We start from the raw sequence: 16,849 nt of genomic DNA, 5'->3' as shown, positions 1-16,849 counted from the left end.
AACATATTTACATGTCATAAAGAAAACTAAATTATTGCTTTGGTGCAACTAAAATCATAGGTTTACCATGCATGTAAACACACTGGCTGCTGTTATCAGGTAAACGGTGTTTGCTGCATCATATACTTGTTGTACCCACTTCAAAATGGGCTCCAATGAATATGAATAAATCTCTCTGTCCTTGAGCTTGTTTCCGAAGGCTGTGCTCCTCTGTGTGCTGGGGGTATGGAGAGTGGGAGAGAGTCAATAACAACTCACTCTAAATGCATGCTCTCTCTCTCTCTTTTACTCACTCACTTCCAATGTCTCTCTATACTGAGAGTTTATGCATGCTTGAAAACCAGTTTTTCTAGGCATCGAATTAATTGTCAAGGTCAGAAACCAAAGGAGTGCTGTCTCACTCTCTGTTTGTGTTTGTGCCTCCTCTGTAATTTCCTTCCTTTCTTTCCACTAAGTAAATTGAAAGGACTTGAATCCTGTAGTGAAATTAGAAATTTGTCTTCTGAAACCCAGTACTCCATTAAACCCAGTACTCCATTAATTACTGTTGGTGAATATTGTTGCTGAATGGTGACTTTTTATATATATATATATATATATATATGCTACTGTGAACCTTATGAAACCGAAGACATGATTAAGAACCCATCTAACAAAAAGTCACAGCTGGATAAGTTAAGTGTTTTGCTTTGTTCTGCTGTTCTGCATATTTAATTGTTGAAAAATGGGCAGCTTGAAAATTAACATCAAATGCAATTATTCAGTGACGGCACAGTCCCAGACAGGCTCTTCTCTATTCTAACAAAACAGTATGTAAATGTGAACATTCTTAAGGGAGAGTTCACTGTGTATGATATGGTGCAGTTGTTGTCGCAAGGATAATACAGCAGCTGCAATAGGTCATTTTTTGACACATGACATCACATTTTAGTCGGGGTGGGAGTTGATATTGGTCTGATACAGGTCAAAATCACTGGATATGGATATTGGACAGATAAAAATGTAAATCCGAAACAATCCAAACATCCTTGCATGCATCACTATGCACAGACTGTAAAAAAATTAAATAAAAATCAGCAAAAGCATTTCATGTTTGGGCTGTTTATTTCGTCTGTTTGGAAGAACAATATGTGTTAACACAGTTGGACAATTATGTCTTTGAAATGACTCCGCAAAAATGTGTTGTTAACAGTTTCATAGTTCATAAATGGTTTAAAATGACTGTATTGGACTCGTATCAGTATCTGTAAATACTCGAGTGTGATACCAGTATCAGACACAAAAAAGTCTCCCATCCATAGTAGTTATTTACCGTCATATAAAGTGCAGTGTGCAAAGAATTACTAAGTTTTTGACTCCTAAATCACTTGAAAATTTTACATTTTTATAACTGACCTTTAGATGCATTATAAAAATAAATAAATAACTGAACAACCCAGTACATTGTAATTACAGGTTGTTTTTTTTACATAATACATTATTTGATAACATCAAATTGGCTCTTTCCTCTTGTTACCATCAATCAGTGATCTGATGCTGAGTCAGCTCCATGCACCAAATCACTCATTTAGACGAGGTGCAGGGAAGATATTAGTTTTCTCGTTGAAGTTTTTATGTGCTTCAATGTGATGGGTTTAATGACAGGAAGCTCAACAATAAACATGATTTGTAATGCTCCTGGTGAATAGGGCTGATTTTTATTTCCCTCAGGACTGAACTGATACAGGCATTCTATCTCTCTTTGAGCAGGCAATCGTCAGAGAGTTGGATTTACAGATTTACAGAAGCTAATGGTCATCTCACTTTGGTCTCCTGTATTAGTTTATGAGAATACAGCATTACATATCTGTATAACACACCGATTTGTATTTCGATCAATTACAATCACAGTGTGAGCTAAAAAAGATCAACTAATTCAAGTGCTTGTTGTGAAATGTTCAAAGTGTCTGAACACTTGTCAGATTATGACAGAATCTAACAGAAAGCCCTTAGGTGTGTGTGTGTGTGTGTGTGTGTGTGTGTGTGTGTGTGTGTGTGTGTGTGTGTGTGTGTGTGTGTGTGTGTGTGTGTGTGTGTGTGTGTGTGTGTGTGTGTGTGTGTGTGTGTGTGTGTGTGTGTGTGTGTGTGTGTGTGTGTGTGTGTGTGTGTGTGTGTGTGTGTGTGTGTGTGTGTGTGTGTGCGCTACAGCTGTTCTTCAGACCCTGTTACTGTCAGTCATATGTCTTTTTGAAGCTCATTTTAGATACACGGGCCCACATACTGTACACCTACCCTCCCTTTCTTCTCATTCTTTGTTTGCTTCAGTCATTTTCATCAGGCAACAGTGTTACATCATTTACTGATGCTCATGTAAAAAAATGTGATTTTGTGTTTTTACCTTGTCCTTCAGTTGTCTTGTTGTTGCCAGCAGCTGCTCCAGATCCTTGTCTCTGCAATTCAAAAGACAGAGTACAAGGATGTTCATAAAATCCACCAGATATTAGACACTGTTCAATCACATTTCACGTCATAATTTCCAAATGAGTTGAATTTGTGCCACTAGTCTGTGCCCTTTGCTGATTGAATCCTGTGCTTGTGATTGTTGTGACATTTATATGTGGCTCAGCTGCAAGTACACTTGAAAGTATAGCTGATAGCTGTCTGACGATGGATGGTGTCTTACATATTATGTGTCTGATTGTCGAGCTTTACATGTTTGGTTCAGTGTAAATGAGTAAAGGCAATATAATGAGAGATCTGTAAGGTTTGCTTGGTCTGAGGAGTCTCTGCAGGCAATTGACTCGTTGACAGCTGAGAGGGTCACAGATAATAATCACAGTATGACTCGGGGTGACAAAATACCTGAGGTGTTGCTGTTGATTATGGCTTGGTTTTATGAAATGAGGTCAGCGAATACTGTACGTGCATGTATATTAGAAAAAATGATGCATTATATTTGAAGGCGCCTTTCAAGACACTCAAGGTCGCCGAACAAATGTAATGACCTTGTTCTCACTGTCTGTTTTTTTGTGCCTGTTTTGTTGAGTTAAGAGAAAGTCAAAAGAGAACGTAGTTCAAATATTATCTATGAGGCTTTTCACAATAAGATAAAGCTCAAAAAGGGGACATATTATACCCTATTTCTCCAAGTTAACCTAGTTCCCTGGTGTCCTAATGAACATGTCTGTGACATGCTTTGGTCAAAATACCATAAGGATGAAGCACCACAGCAGTTCAATCACCCTCGCACCCCCGCATCGTGACATCCCAATGAGCGCGGAAGTCAACATTGTGTTTTTCATCTCTTGTACTTAGACTGAGGAGGACAAAACATGAGTGAGTCATCATTTTTCTCACTTTGCCGACCTCCAGAGTCCCAAATAATATTTCGAATATGGATTTAAATGATCAAAAAGTTGATTTTGCATAATATGTCCCCTTTTAATGAATAAATAATAATACATAGTTTTAATTATCCTTGCCAATAAAAAATGTACCCTTTCTTAAATGTATATTTTCTGCTTTCTGTATGATTAGTTCAGTCCAAACATAGCCATTATAAAATGAAAAAAAAAAAAACATGCATCTCAGACTTCCCAGTTGTGAAACTTCACACTCATTATGCAGTGTTAGATCTTTTTGGCCATATGGCTACATTCTCACTCCACATCACAAGATGGAGAGGTGTAAAAAAAATTGAGATGACTGATGCATGTAAATGAGGAAACAAGGACCGCACATTAGTTCTTAACCTCTCCGTGCAGGCTGAAGGATCACCACGATGTCAACATTCTCCTGCTCAGAAAATGATTTGACGCCACACTCGGGCTGATATAACATGATCATTATACTGTCGCACACCCATGCCGTAGCATTTATCTAAATGTCAGCTTTCATTATTCTTCAGCCATTTATTTGCCAAGCCATAGTCTCTATTACAAACACTCGCCTTTCACTCACTGAACTGCACAATCTCCAGAGAAATGACAAAAGTAATTCCCTTTTTCATTTGACATGCAATTTTGACAATGAACACTTTGAAATTTGTACCTCATCGATGCCCACCATTTGTAAACATTATTGTTACATTAACCATTCTCACATAACTATACTGTCTTTTCAATTCATTTATTATTTGCATTTTATGTCATAGTGTTTTATCTGATGACAGCACCTTTGGATAAAATGAGGACATGGCAGTAATGATAACCATTTCTTGGTTGTTGGTCGTATTTCGAGTCCGGCACAGTGACTGAGGCTGCAGCCATGCTACTATTTTATAATTTGAAAATGTCCTTCTCCAATAAATGTGCTCAGCTCACGAGTGTGAATGTCAGCATCTGTACGAATGAACACACCTTAAAACATGGATCACTTGATGATTGAGGTACACGGTTCATTTGCATGATCATGTAAACAGGATATCAATTCTCTACTCGGCAGTTTGCTTATTTGCAGGAAGTATGATAAGATGAGAAAACAACAATGGTGAAAAGTAAGCAAGGATTTCTGTCATAAGTTGAAACAAATTAGTAAGTGACCTGCCACCTTGTGGTAGAAGCACCACAAATGACATAGTCAGTGGAGTAGAACAAACTTCTTTCATCATCAGTGCAATCAATGATGAAACGTTTCTCCGTTTTGCATCTTTTTAATATAATTAAAGCAAATCATCACATTATCTGATTGACTTTTTACAATTAATGTGAATAATCAACCATGGCTATCCCAAATCCAAAAACACTCAAATCTCCTCATAACACTGCCACAGTTTGCTACAAATCTTCCAGCGTTTAGTGTTGAGCTGATCTCACATTGTTGCACCAATGCCTCTCTTCCAGGTGAGAATTTTGCCTCAAATATTAGTGGATATCACTTTTCATGATAAAACAAAAACTAATCTGTTGTGAAAGTGTCTTCCGATTGAACTTAGATTTTTTCGTTTATTTTTTAGAAAGGGTGTGGTAGCTCAGTGGTTAAGACCGGTACTGGTACCCTGTGTGCAAAGACATCATGGTCACAAGCTCAACTCCACCCCTGGCAGGTTGTACTCAATTCCCTTGTAAATCTCAGACCAACAAAACTAAAAACTAATCATGTCATGTGGGAACATCGATTTTGGAAGATGGGTCACTATACAGTTCTAGCACAACTCGGCTGTGCACGTTTTGGGTACAATGTGGGCGAGGTCGTCATTTCACGGCTGCACAAAGCCGCGGTGACGAGCTTTTAAAGGCGACTCATGTTGATTCCTGTGTTGGATGCACTCATGACTCTTCCAGTGACGACACTCTCTGCCCAATCAGTGGCCGGAAGTCTGTTGATGTCACATTTTAGTATCGGCTCAGCTTGGAATCTCGCCAAAGCAGGTGCCAAAAACACCAGGTACCTGTATGGTGGAAAAGTGCCATACATCATGTAAAGATAACTGGTTTATCTAAAGTTTTACCTGGTTAGAGACTACATTTAAACGTTTCCAGTAGCACATGCTGAAATAAAAACCCTCCATTTGTATTGGGGGGGATCTCTCTGCAGGGTTCAGCCAGGTGTTAACAACATTAGCGGTGTGAAAAGGGTAAAGCGGATATTGCAGCAGAGAGGAGCACAGGAGTGGCATTTCATCACAATGATCAGATTATGCAAAGCTATTCTGAGAAGCATATGACGGTCTCGCTTTTAAGTAGCAGAGCAGCAGCGAGGGAAGGTATCACAGGACATGATGGAGGAGCATGGCACAGAAAAGGAACAATGATGAATGGAGGAATGGGCGAAGAGGTGTGTTGAGCCGTAAGATTATAAGATTATTAATCTAATAAAATGGCACCGTTAAGATGCAGTCAATAACTACATTGTTGTGTCAAATGTAAACTTTTTAATGATGGAGCAGAAACGTAATTTGCCGGTGTTATAGATCGAAGTGACTCGACAAGATGGAGCACCAGATGATCCTCATTGCTTCTTCTCTGTATCAGCCCAACATAATTATTTCAGCATTTGTTATAACTGATGGCCCTGAGTGTTTGGAGCTGCCTCGATGGCCCATTCATTTTCACTGCCAAAGTACGGAGTGAATTCACAGCAGAGAGAGAGAGTGCAAAAACTCCCTACCCTTTGCCACTGCTGCGCAGAAACATGGTCCATGCACACACAAAGGTGCTGCAGGAAAATGCTTCCCTGTGGAAAATGGAAAGTGAGATTTTAAAACTACTGTGCCGTGTCAAATATTTCCACCTGAAACCACACACAGTCCCCATACACTAAGTTTCATCAGGTTGAGCCCATACTTGAGTGCGTTCATGAAAGCAATCTTTAATATAGCATTTAAAAATACTGTTTCACTCGTTATCATCAGGTTGCACTGTTTATTGCCTGCTAACAGACGGGTTGTCAGCTTGTGTTTTCACCTGGGTAAGTGCTGTGGATGGGAATGTGAAGAGCAGTAGAGCAAAAGAAGGATCAATATCTCCCTCTGCGGTTAAGTTTTTCACTCAGTTCCTCCCAACTTTGTAATTGTATCATATGTATTTACTTGTAACTGGCACGAATAGCAGAGTAAACACACCGCAACTACTCACATGAGACCAATGCTGAAGCTTAAATCTTTCATAGTTAAGTGTAGTTAAGGTAGTCCTTCCTCACTCACTTCCTGTCCAAGGCACTTCCTCATCTTCCACTCTTGCTTGCTGTGGGTGCAAATATTTACAGCAACAGTTCACCATTTCCGATACAGCGTCACTTTCTCTGCACTAATTGGCTTTTGCAACATTGTGACATGCAAATCTTTCATTGTCTTTCAAATATTTCTACTCAAGAAAATTGAGTTGGCATTGGATTTGTAGTTGAAGTTTACAGAGCCTTTCGTTTTAAAATAAAACAAAATAAAATAAAAATCTTGTTCTTAAAAAGGCTTATTTTTGCAAAAACATTTGTTTGCGTCAAAAGAAAGCACTACATCTGTTTTTGTGTGTGCTCTATATCAATGAAGTATTTCTTTTTTTCCTTCTCAACTCACTGGGTAACAGGAACAGAAACAAATTAGTGAACGGAAACGGTTTCATTTAAGCAACATGTACAGTATCTGGCTGCCTCCATGGGGGATTTAGCTTCTGCCACTCTCACCGTAACCTTTTCACAGCAATTCCCCGCTTGTTCAAAGGTTTCCGATTTGGTCATGTCAGAAGGGTTTCCGCACTTTAATAGCTTAGGAGTCTAGAAGGCATCGTGTTATGTTATGTGTCCTCTTTTCCAAGCTTCTCTTTTTGCATTATTAATCTATTGCTTTCAATGAATTTCAAACAGTGTGTGCCTTGCTTTGATGCCGGTGTGAGGGGTGGGTGCTGAGGGGTTTTGAAGCATCCTTGGATGTTGGGAGCACAACACAACCAAACCTTTTGGGAAGAAAATGTCTTTCAGGCTCTTTGATGCTTTTCTGAATTTTAGTTAGAAAAGGGTAATTATTTGAGTGTACCAGTCTTTTACCTGTCCTCTCTTTTCACTGAAAAAGTTGAATGACTTATCAAACTGCTTTATAGTGTCTCATATTATAGTTGAGCTCTCTTGCAGCTCCAAACCAAAACCAGAGCCAGATAAGGGAGTGTTTTGTTCTTTGTTGTTACTAATTCAATTTCAAAGAAAAGAGAGTCTCTTGTAATGGGCATGTAATGAATTGGTTCTTCCAGTCGATCTACAAGAGCTGCTCCCGCACAACAGACTAATGTGACTCCCAAAAATGATTGTAGAACCGGGTGAAGAAGAGGACAGAGAAAAACCTTGCTCTTAAAGCTTATCTGGTTGAGTTGCTCATGTTTGCTCCTGCAGATAACTCTCACTGATGTAACTCTTGAGCAACAAGATTAATATTGTGTTGGTCAATTACTCACAATGTAGTCCAATTGCAAAGGCTACATAATGGGTAGTTTGCTTTTTGAATAATTTTCCATGCTCGTCCATGAAGACTTGGCTTAATCCAGTGTTCCTCATGTTCCTACATTCACACAAGTCAGTTTCCTCTCAATTTACCCTTCCTGATGAGTATAGAGAAGATTCAAAAAATACTGTTTTATTAGACTTGAATGGACTTGCAATTAATTTATTCTGTTTTCGGTTTTTAAACCAAGAGCATCTCAATTCAAACTGATATCAACAAGTTAATGGAGGATTAATGTGCTATTACTAAATGTTTAATTTAAACGTTTAGAATCTGTTTAACATCAGAAAATATTTTCTGCTGATTATACTGATTATTGCAATAGCTGTTAATTATATTGTTGACCTTAAGTCACATGACAGCCCTGCATTTTGAAAAGGTTGAAACTCTTCTAAGTCTCAGCTCAGTGGATGTTAAGCACTGCTCACCCCACAATAATCACAATGTTATACTCGATACAGCAACCTCTGCGGGGGTTCACTATGTTACAAAGTGGCTCAAATTCAAGATCTGACTTGAGGTCATTTTGTTTATGGGGCAAATGTTCAGCTCTGTGCAGAGGTGATGAGAAAGTGTGTAATGCTCCCGAGGGCAACAGAGAGACGGGAAAGAGCCAAGTGTAAATTCTGATAAGAGCGCCTCGATGAGTAAGATTATTGAGGGGGAAAGGGGCTATCCTCACTGTGCAGATAAACCTGCACATAAAAAAAACACACACACACTAGTGCTAGTGAAGTAATCTGTACACCTGTGGACATATGCACATACACACACGCTCAATTTCACAAGCTCCAAGGAAGCAGTAGATGAGAAACCAATCAAGCAGAAAATAAACAGTAATTACTTGATGCTCATGAGGGAGATGGGGTAGCACAGGAATACATATTGTGCTCCTCATTAATCATTAACAGACACAGAGCGACGCAAGGTCAACAAACAACATTTTCATGTGTGTTTTTGTTTGCGTGCCTTTAGGTTAAGTACACACACAGCCAGGCAGAGCTACTGCAGCATAGACCTACTGCTGCGTCAGTGTGCGTGTGTGTGTGTGTCTCCAGGCTTTCAATTAGGATACTTCAAGGGGAACACACACACACACACACACACGCATATACAGTACAAAAGAGAATTCAGGCACAAGCACACTCACAAACAAATGGGTGCTGAAAACAGAATAACAGGGATGCAATGTACATATACTGTAAGCATATTGCACATCAGAGAAATATAAATATGTTTTATCTCTGATTGGACAGAGAGCGAAGAGTGCAGGGACTTTTTTCGCTGAGAATTCAGTGAAATGCAACATCCACCTCCGTTCATTCTGCTGAGAGCCAACCTTTATTTTTCAGATTAATGTATATTAATGTACATTAATACCAAAACTGTGTTCAATGTATGCAACTACGTAAGTATGACTATCTATGACAAGCTCAAGCTTTAACCGCAACCAATATGTTCACGTTTTAAAGCTGCAATGGTCAACTTTTGGCCTCCACTTTTCCTGATATTACTAAAACTGATTGCACAACGTGATGGTGATAGAAAAACAATACAATTGGAGTTACTTTTATTTTCACACACACACCAATTAGTGATAGTGAATTTGATGTCTGGATTTAGTACATCCTTTTTACACACAGTATGTTCACAGTAGTGAACATACAAACCAGACGGCACTGAACTGCGCCTGGGGAGCAATGGTGGTTGGGTACGGTGCTCAGGGGCACCTCAGTCCTTGACCTGCCCAAGTATTTGAACCAACGACCCTCCGGTCACAAGGCCAGTTGCCTTCCACTCTGCCATGAGCTGCCATTTTGATACTTGATCTGTGTTGATATTTCTATATGGCTTTCATTCTCTCGATTTGCAGCACAATGGAACAATGTTATTCTTTATCCAATACGATGAGAAGAATAGTTTACTACTGAATATATAATGTTTTTAATGCAGTAGTGTCCTTACTGGCATCTTACGACAATAATAGACCTGGAACTACTAGAGATTAACAAAGCAAAATTTGGATTAAATTAATAGCTCAGTGTTTTGTATAAAAACTGTTAAAGTGAATTTCAAAAGTGCAACATCAGAAAGGTTACATTCACTGTGTTGTTGAAATGTATTACTCACATTGTTGTATAGCAACATACAGTATCTACACAATTTGTGCACACTGATATGAATGTGGGGGCGAAAATGCATCATTTTTCATGTCAACATGTTTGTGTGTTACTCATGATGGCATGTATGTAGTTTTGCTGCCGCTGCCTTTGAGGTGACACTCTGCAAAATGGAGGATGGCGCTCTCTCTGAGAACCTGCAGAGTAAAGCGTTGTTTGGCTCTTGATCTTCTGACCTGACGGAGAGTCGGGCTCTTCAGATGTTCACAAATCAGCCAGCTTACCGTCAACGTGCAGGCTGCGGGAGTGGAGCATGAGTGACTGTGTGTCTGTGTGCTCTTTGCTGAGTGTGTGAGTTACTGTATATGCTACAGACCACTCATCTGTATGTGCTCCATTGGCAGTTACATAAACCATACTGTCATAAAGGCCACAGGGCATTCTGAAACACCACAAAAATCAGTGCTGGGCCAATAACTCGCCACCACTGCTGATTTTTGTTTTAGATATTCAATTGTGTGGTAGAAAGTAGGGAGGTAGCCGATTATTCACACTTAACCATTTGATCATGTGTCTTCGGCTGAAATGCTTTAATTCTAGAGTCTGTTCAGGAACTACACCAACTGTAGCTTCAAGGAAAAACAACCATTGACTCTATAAAGTGACCACTGTTAATCCTCTTGCTGAGTGTGGGAATGACACTGAAGGTGTTTTACTATCTACAACTGTATTGCGAGTGTGGAGATGGTTTTCCTCCCCAGCTGTGCCTTAGGGACAGTTTGTGTGAGTCACTAGGGGGGAAAGGAAGGGCAGATGATTTACTTGTCATAAAAATCAGCTTTCTGACATTGACTGGCGATGCTGGAATCTTTGGTACAGTCTGCCTGGCGAGCCACAAGGCACAGAGTCACAGCTGCATTTCCCGTTTCCTGTGTGGCAGCCAGGGCTGCTGAGGTGACACACGATCCCTTCCTCTCACACTTCTCTTTTCATATTATCACCGTTTTTGCAGAGCAGCAGCTGTAGCTGTTCCACTGCTCACTTTCTCATGCACAACTGCAGCTGGTGCCACGCCATCTCTTCATGACACACCTTTTCATGACCTTAGCAAAAACAGAACACACTGTCATTCTCCCAAGGAGCTGACCCCAGGAAATCTCTTAATCCATAAGCATTTATTTTTCCTTTTTTTATCCTAGCATTATATTGGAGGTTTTTTTTTTTGGTAATGCAGCAGTAACACACTTGGCTCACATAAAGCACTTGACATCAAGCCAAGAAGCTCTAATGCATCCATGGCCCAAAAAAACAAAAAAGAAAACAATAAAAGTAGAGTTAATGATCTTAATAAAAACATATTTCCTATTTTTTTCCGTACCACCTGTATATGGTAAACCTTGATTCACACTAATTTCCACGTAGATAAAAGATGAGGGAGGCACAAAGATAAGTAGAGGTGAGGGGGGGGGGAACATTACAGTTCTTCCTCAAATTATTTTTTCAAAGTCCCATCTGTTACTCTACTAAATGAGCCTTGAAATTGGCGAGATTACATTTTTCATTTTGTTTTCATTAGAGTGGGTGTTGCCAATCGCTGAGGATTGGTTTGGTTGCTTTGGGATTGCCACAGAGCGTGCTGCAATGATGAAAGGAGCAACCAACTAAGTGCGGGGCAGTAAATAGATGAGGGAGTTCCCCGAGCTCAGATGGGGTTTGGTTCAATCAGCCTGCTGGTTTACAGCAACAGATTCAAGTGATTGTCTCAAATTTAATCATGTAGTACAAGTGAAAATCCAGTGTTTATTTCAATTACAACAAATAAAACAATTTCCCAGAAAAACGTCAGGAAAACATTGAGATTTAAAGGAACAGATCGTCTTTTAGCAGTCTGTGTGCTTTATTATTGTATCCCCTTCTATTGGTACAGTATTTTATTAGTATTAGTATTTATTTATTCTCAGATGTAATCTCTCTGTAGTTTCTTTGCACAATTCTGCAGTTTTGCAGTATCTCATTGCATACGAGATCACTCACTCACTCATTCATTCACTCATCTTCTACCGCTTTATACTCCACATGCGGTTCACGGCAGGCGCTGGTGCCAATCCCAGCTGACATAGGGTGGGAGGAAACCGAGAAAACCCAAACCCAGAACATGCAAACTCCGTGCAGAAAGGCCCTTGTTCCAACCGGGGCTTATTGATGATTTGTAGGAATAGCTGTCTTAAAGAGATGATGATGATGATGATGTTTTGGCTTCAGCTATCTTGCTGAGCAAAAAAGACCATTTTGGGCTTGAGAGCTAAGACCCAGAGACTGCCTTGTTCAGAGGCAGGCCAGCCTCTTGTAGGGCAACTCATAAAATGCTCCTGTGGTTGCTTTTGTGGGCCGAGCAGCAAGAGAGGAGCTTTGCAAATGAAGTGAAACGTGTAAGGTGCTAAATTTAAGACCCTAATTATCAGGAATGACAAGTATGTTTTCTGCCGTTGCTGTCCCATCAGAGAACCTCACACAGAAAAATTACACCAAACAACTTACCAGAGTAGAGACAGCCAGGTATTTGATGTGATCATTTGAGGAATCAGAACAGATACAATTGCTCTACTCCGAATGCTCTACTGGATTCTCAAACAGCACATATTTTGAAATGTGTAGCTTCAGTAATCACAAAGTTAAGTGTTGGATGAACAAAATTGGTGAATAATGGGATGGTGCTCGTCTCCCAGTTCTAAGATTATTACAGCCCAAGATTTTCCTGCTGTACTTGATGGCCAATAAGAATTAGAAGCAGAATTAGGCCACAGACAATTCAAGTCTGAGGGTAAACTGTAGAGCGCTGTTTCATGACTAAAGGGTCAAGGTTTCAGTTATTTAATAGTAGAAACGGCTAAGGTGTAAAAAAAAAAAAAGGGGGGGGGGAAGGGAACAAATCATACTACAAATTGTGACTGAAAATGCTTCCTCTAATGTTTAAATGTGGTTCTGAGGCACTGTCTCATTAAAAAAAATCCTCAAAAGCTGCCACACATTTTACTGTGACATCTGCAGATGGCATGTGTTGGCTTCTAGCTTGTGCTCACTGGAGAGGGATTTATGGTGGAGTCACTTTGACGGAAGATGGTAATAGAAAACTTGTTGGATATGAGAGCTCTTCAGACTTAAAAAAAAAAAACAACAATGTTATACTGCTTCTATCTGTTACTTATTCAGAAAGATGATGGGTTTAATATCGACAAACCAGCTACCATTGCAAACACTAAGTATTTTAATGTAATCCAACAGTAGAAATGAAATATTATATAATATATGATATTCATAATCTAATAAAATGAAACTAAAGCTGCTTTCAGACATGCAGAGATGTCCGGACATTGTCTGGACAGGAAGATGAATGTGTGAACACAAATGTCTGCGGAAGTTGCGTTGAACTTTCTCCTGAGATTCTCTTTACATGTATAATAATATAATATTCAATTCATGACCAATAAAGCTGATGTGCTGGAAAAGATAATGAGATAATCCACAGTGAGCGATTGGACAGGTCTCATCAAGCCTGATGCCACCATCATTGCCTTGATTTTCCAGAGATTATCTTGCTTATCTTGACCAGCTTATGACCACCTTTGTTTGTCCACAATGGCTGGAACTAATTTTCTGGACATTATTAAGAGGTCTTTTCTGATAAAAAACACTTTACTTTAAAATGAGAAATGATTTAAGTCTAAATCGAGACACATTCCCTCCCACAGAGCATTGTTTCTACACTTGCCTCAAAGCCACAGCAAGTCTTCCTACACACTAAGAATGAATATGAGAGGTTCTCAGTGGGTTGGAGTCTAAAACTCTCACATACTGAGCCTTTAAGCACTCGCAATCAACTGACTGTTTATTTCACTGCATGCCTCGCAGCCTGTATTAGTAATTTTATATTATGGTATCAGTATCCAGGAGCATAAACAGCAGCAGGTCAGTCCCAAATTAATTAAATGTTGAGATTAAATTAAATGCAGGTAAACTGATGTTCAGTGTCAGCTCATGATTTATGTCCACTTTCTCAAGAAAATCCACTTTCTTCTTCATCAGCGAATCTCTGTGCACGCTGCCCGACTGTCTTCTATTCATTTCATTCTCTTGAATCCAAATTGACGAAAGGTGAATGTCGAGCAGCCAATTTTCTTTCCTGAGCCCCCGCGTCGGCCAAAGATGACACATCTCACCTTCACTTGTAGAATACATTTCCGAGCTGGAAACGTTTGAACAGTTAAAATGTGAGCTGCACTTATGCACAAATATGTGTGGGCTTATTTAAAAAGTCCACTGGCAGATGCATTAACACAGTGAATGTGAAGTGTATTTGTGTCTTGTAGGAGAGTCTGTAGTAACACTTTGGTCTGTATTGCAGGCATCTGTACAGTCACAGCAATATTTAATTCAATTTGTTGTTTTATTTGCCTTTAGTTGGCCAGAAGTGGGGTAAACCTGACCAGTGCCGCCTTAGAAGATAAAGCCAAAGAAGATGGATGGATGTATAGGGTGAGTCCACTGCACATCCACCTACACCTGCCACCAGGTATTTGATGGTACAAACTGACAGTTACATCGTGTCCACGCCCTAACACATGCTCCCTTTTATTAACTGTTTTACTGTTAATGGGACTGAAGTTCACAAAATGGATATCAAACAGTATTAAATATCTGAAACTAAGGGCATAAACTCTTTAGTGATGTTAGTGTTTTTCATTAATTGAAAGCGAATTCATTGAAAGTGGTTCTGAAGAGTGAATGTAGGGAGGTCATCGCAGCCACAGATGTGTTATGGGAGAGTTTCAAAGGGAAACGCAATCAAACAAACCAGTGGTGTTACTAACACAGTGTATCCCCGAGACGAGGGAGAGGCTCCAGCTTCTTGAATCACCCTTAGGAGGTTTAGACGTGTCTAAACCAACAAACAATTTGGTCCATTTCATGTCTGCGATGCATCCACAGAATGTGTTTTCCTCTTGCTGCAGTCACTCCTGTGCTTTGCAGCTAATGATCTTCGGAAAGAAAGACATTAAGCAACCAAATCTGTTGTGAGATTAAAAAATGCTGTGTAGAGTCAAAGGTGAATTGCTCAATTCATTTGATTGTAAGAAATGAATAATTTTTAGTTTGTACAGTGCAGCAAACGTAGCTTCTAAACAGTAAACTTCACCTCAAATCACTCAATATTCCTTACAGTGAAACAAAAACAGACTTCTAACATAATTCTAATGAACACTAACATTTTCAGTTCTAAAAAAATCTGGATCTCTTGCTCTTTCATCACTTACTAGTGTTGCTACCAGCCTGGTTCAGCTCTCTTCACACCAGCTGTTCAGTGTCTCACTTTGGGTGCCAGTGCATCAGAAGTGACAAGAAAGTTGTCTTTATGAATTATCCACAGAGAGGGGAAAAAAAGCTCTCACTCATCTCTCAGAATAAGCATTTGTAATTCACAGTCATATAATGTGGAAAATGTATTTAAACTCTTTTTAATGTCCTGTTTTTGTCAATTCTACCTTTCAAAAACAGTCATGACAGTTGACTATTATTAGTTAGAATTAGTGAATTATTATTTTTTTTAACTAAAAGAACACCTGGGTGGTGCTTCAGAGGGAAACATGTATCCAAGATGAGATTTTCCCATAGTCGCATTACCGACCCTGCAGTCACAAACCTGGTCCTCTAACTCAATGGATCAGACCGTGGTCCCCACACTGTTCCTCTCTGTCTCAGATCTGTGGACCACGATGCTGCAGTGATTGTGTGGGCAGTAAATTTTGCAGTGGGCAGCACTACAGTAATGTCGCTCAGCTAATTCAGCCACATGCTCGACTTGTAAGGTGAATGAGTGAAACATTCACACCAGCACATTTGCATGGTGCACTGTTGCTGACATTGCTAGTAAGTGTGATTGACATGGCTGTGGTTCACAGAACCAAGACGACCAAAGCTTCTTTTTTTTTTCCCTTTGCACATACAAATGGTGCCCATTATCATAAAATAGCACATTTTATGCTTGTCAAACTGTTTTCACATTCCATTCTGTTGTGCTATAATCTGAATATTATTATTAATAATAATAATAATAATAATAAGAAGAAGAATATTAATGTACAACAACTTTTAAACATGCATACTTTTCTGTCTTCCTACTCTCTTTGGTCTCTGCCTAAGTCCCAAAAATGTCACCTTGTTTGGTCATATTCTTCTGTGTTCCTGCTTTCTTTATTATTTCTGGATCAAAACTCAGGCGTGGGAACTGTGCAGGGCTAGTTTTGGGTCCAGTTGAATGTAAACATGCAATAGTAATTTAACTCCCAACATTAAGAAAGTTAGTTTAACTTTAATATATTAGATTTACTTAAGTCTGGCTTTAGTTGAAATGAGACAATAATTTGTTTTTCTCTAATCAATCGAATCAATCAAACTTTATTTATACAGCACTTTTCATACAAGGCAATGTAATTCAACGTGCTTCACAGAATAAAAGCATAATCAAAGAAAGCAAACCACCCAACAACCGTTTGGTATTATGTAAAAAAAAACAGCTATGGAGAAGTGAGGAAAAGAAAAAAATAAGAAGGGAGAGAAGGAAGTGAGGAAAGGAAGAAAGGAAAGGAAGTGAGGAAACACTATCATGGAACTCAACAAACAGCCATGAAGGAAAAACACTGGAGAATAAAATGCTAATGGATGATATAAACTGGAAGTAAAAGAGATATTAAACCCTAAGTAATGACTGATAAAATCAAATCAAATAATGTTAATGTAATGAATGACTCATTTCTCAGCTGCAGGA

The sequence above is a fragment of the Microchirus variegatus genome (genome assembly GCF_963457635.1).
Source record: "Microchirus variegatus genome assembly, chromosome: 3".
NCBI lineage: Eukaryota > Metazoa > Chordata > Actinopteri > Pleuronectiformes > Soleidae > Microchirus > Microchirus variegatus.
This window is presented reverse-complemented; position numbering follows the sequence as displayed.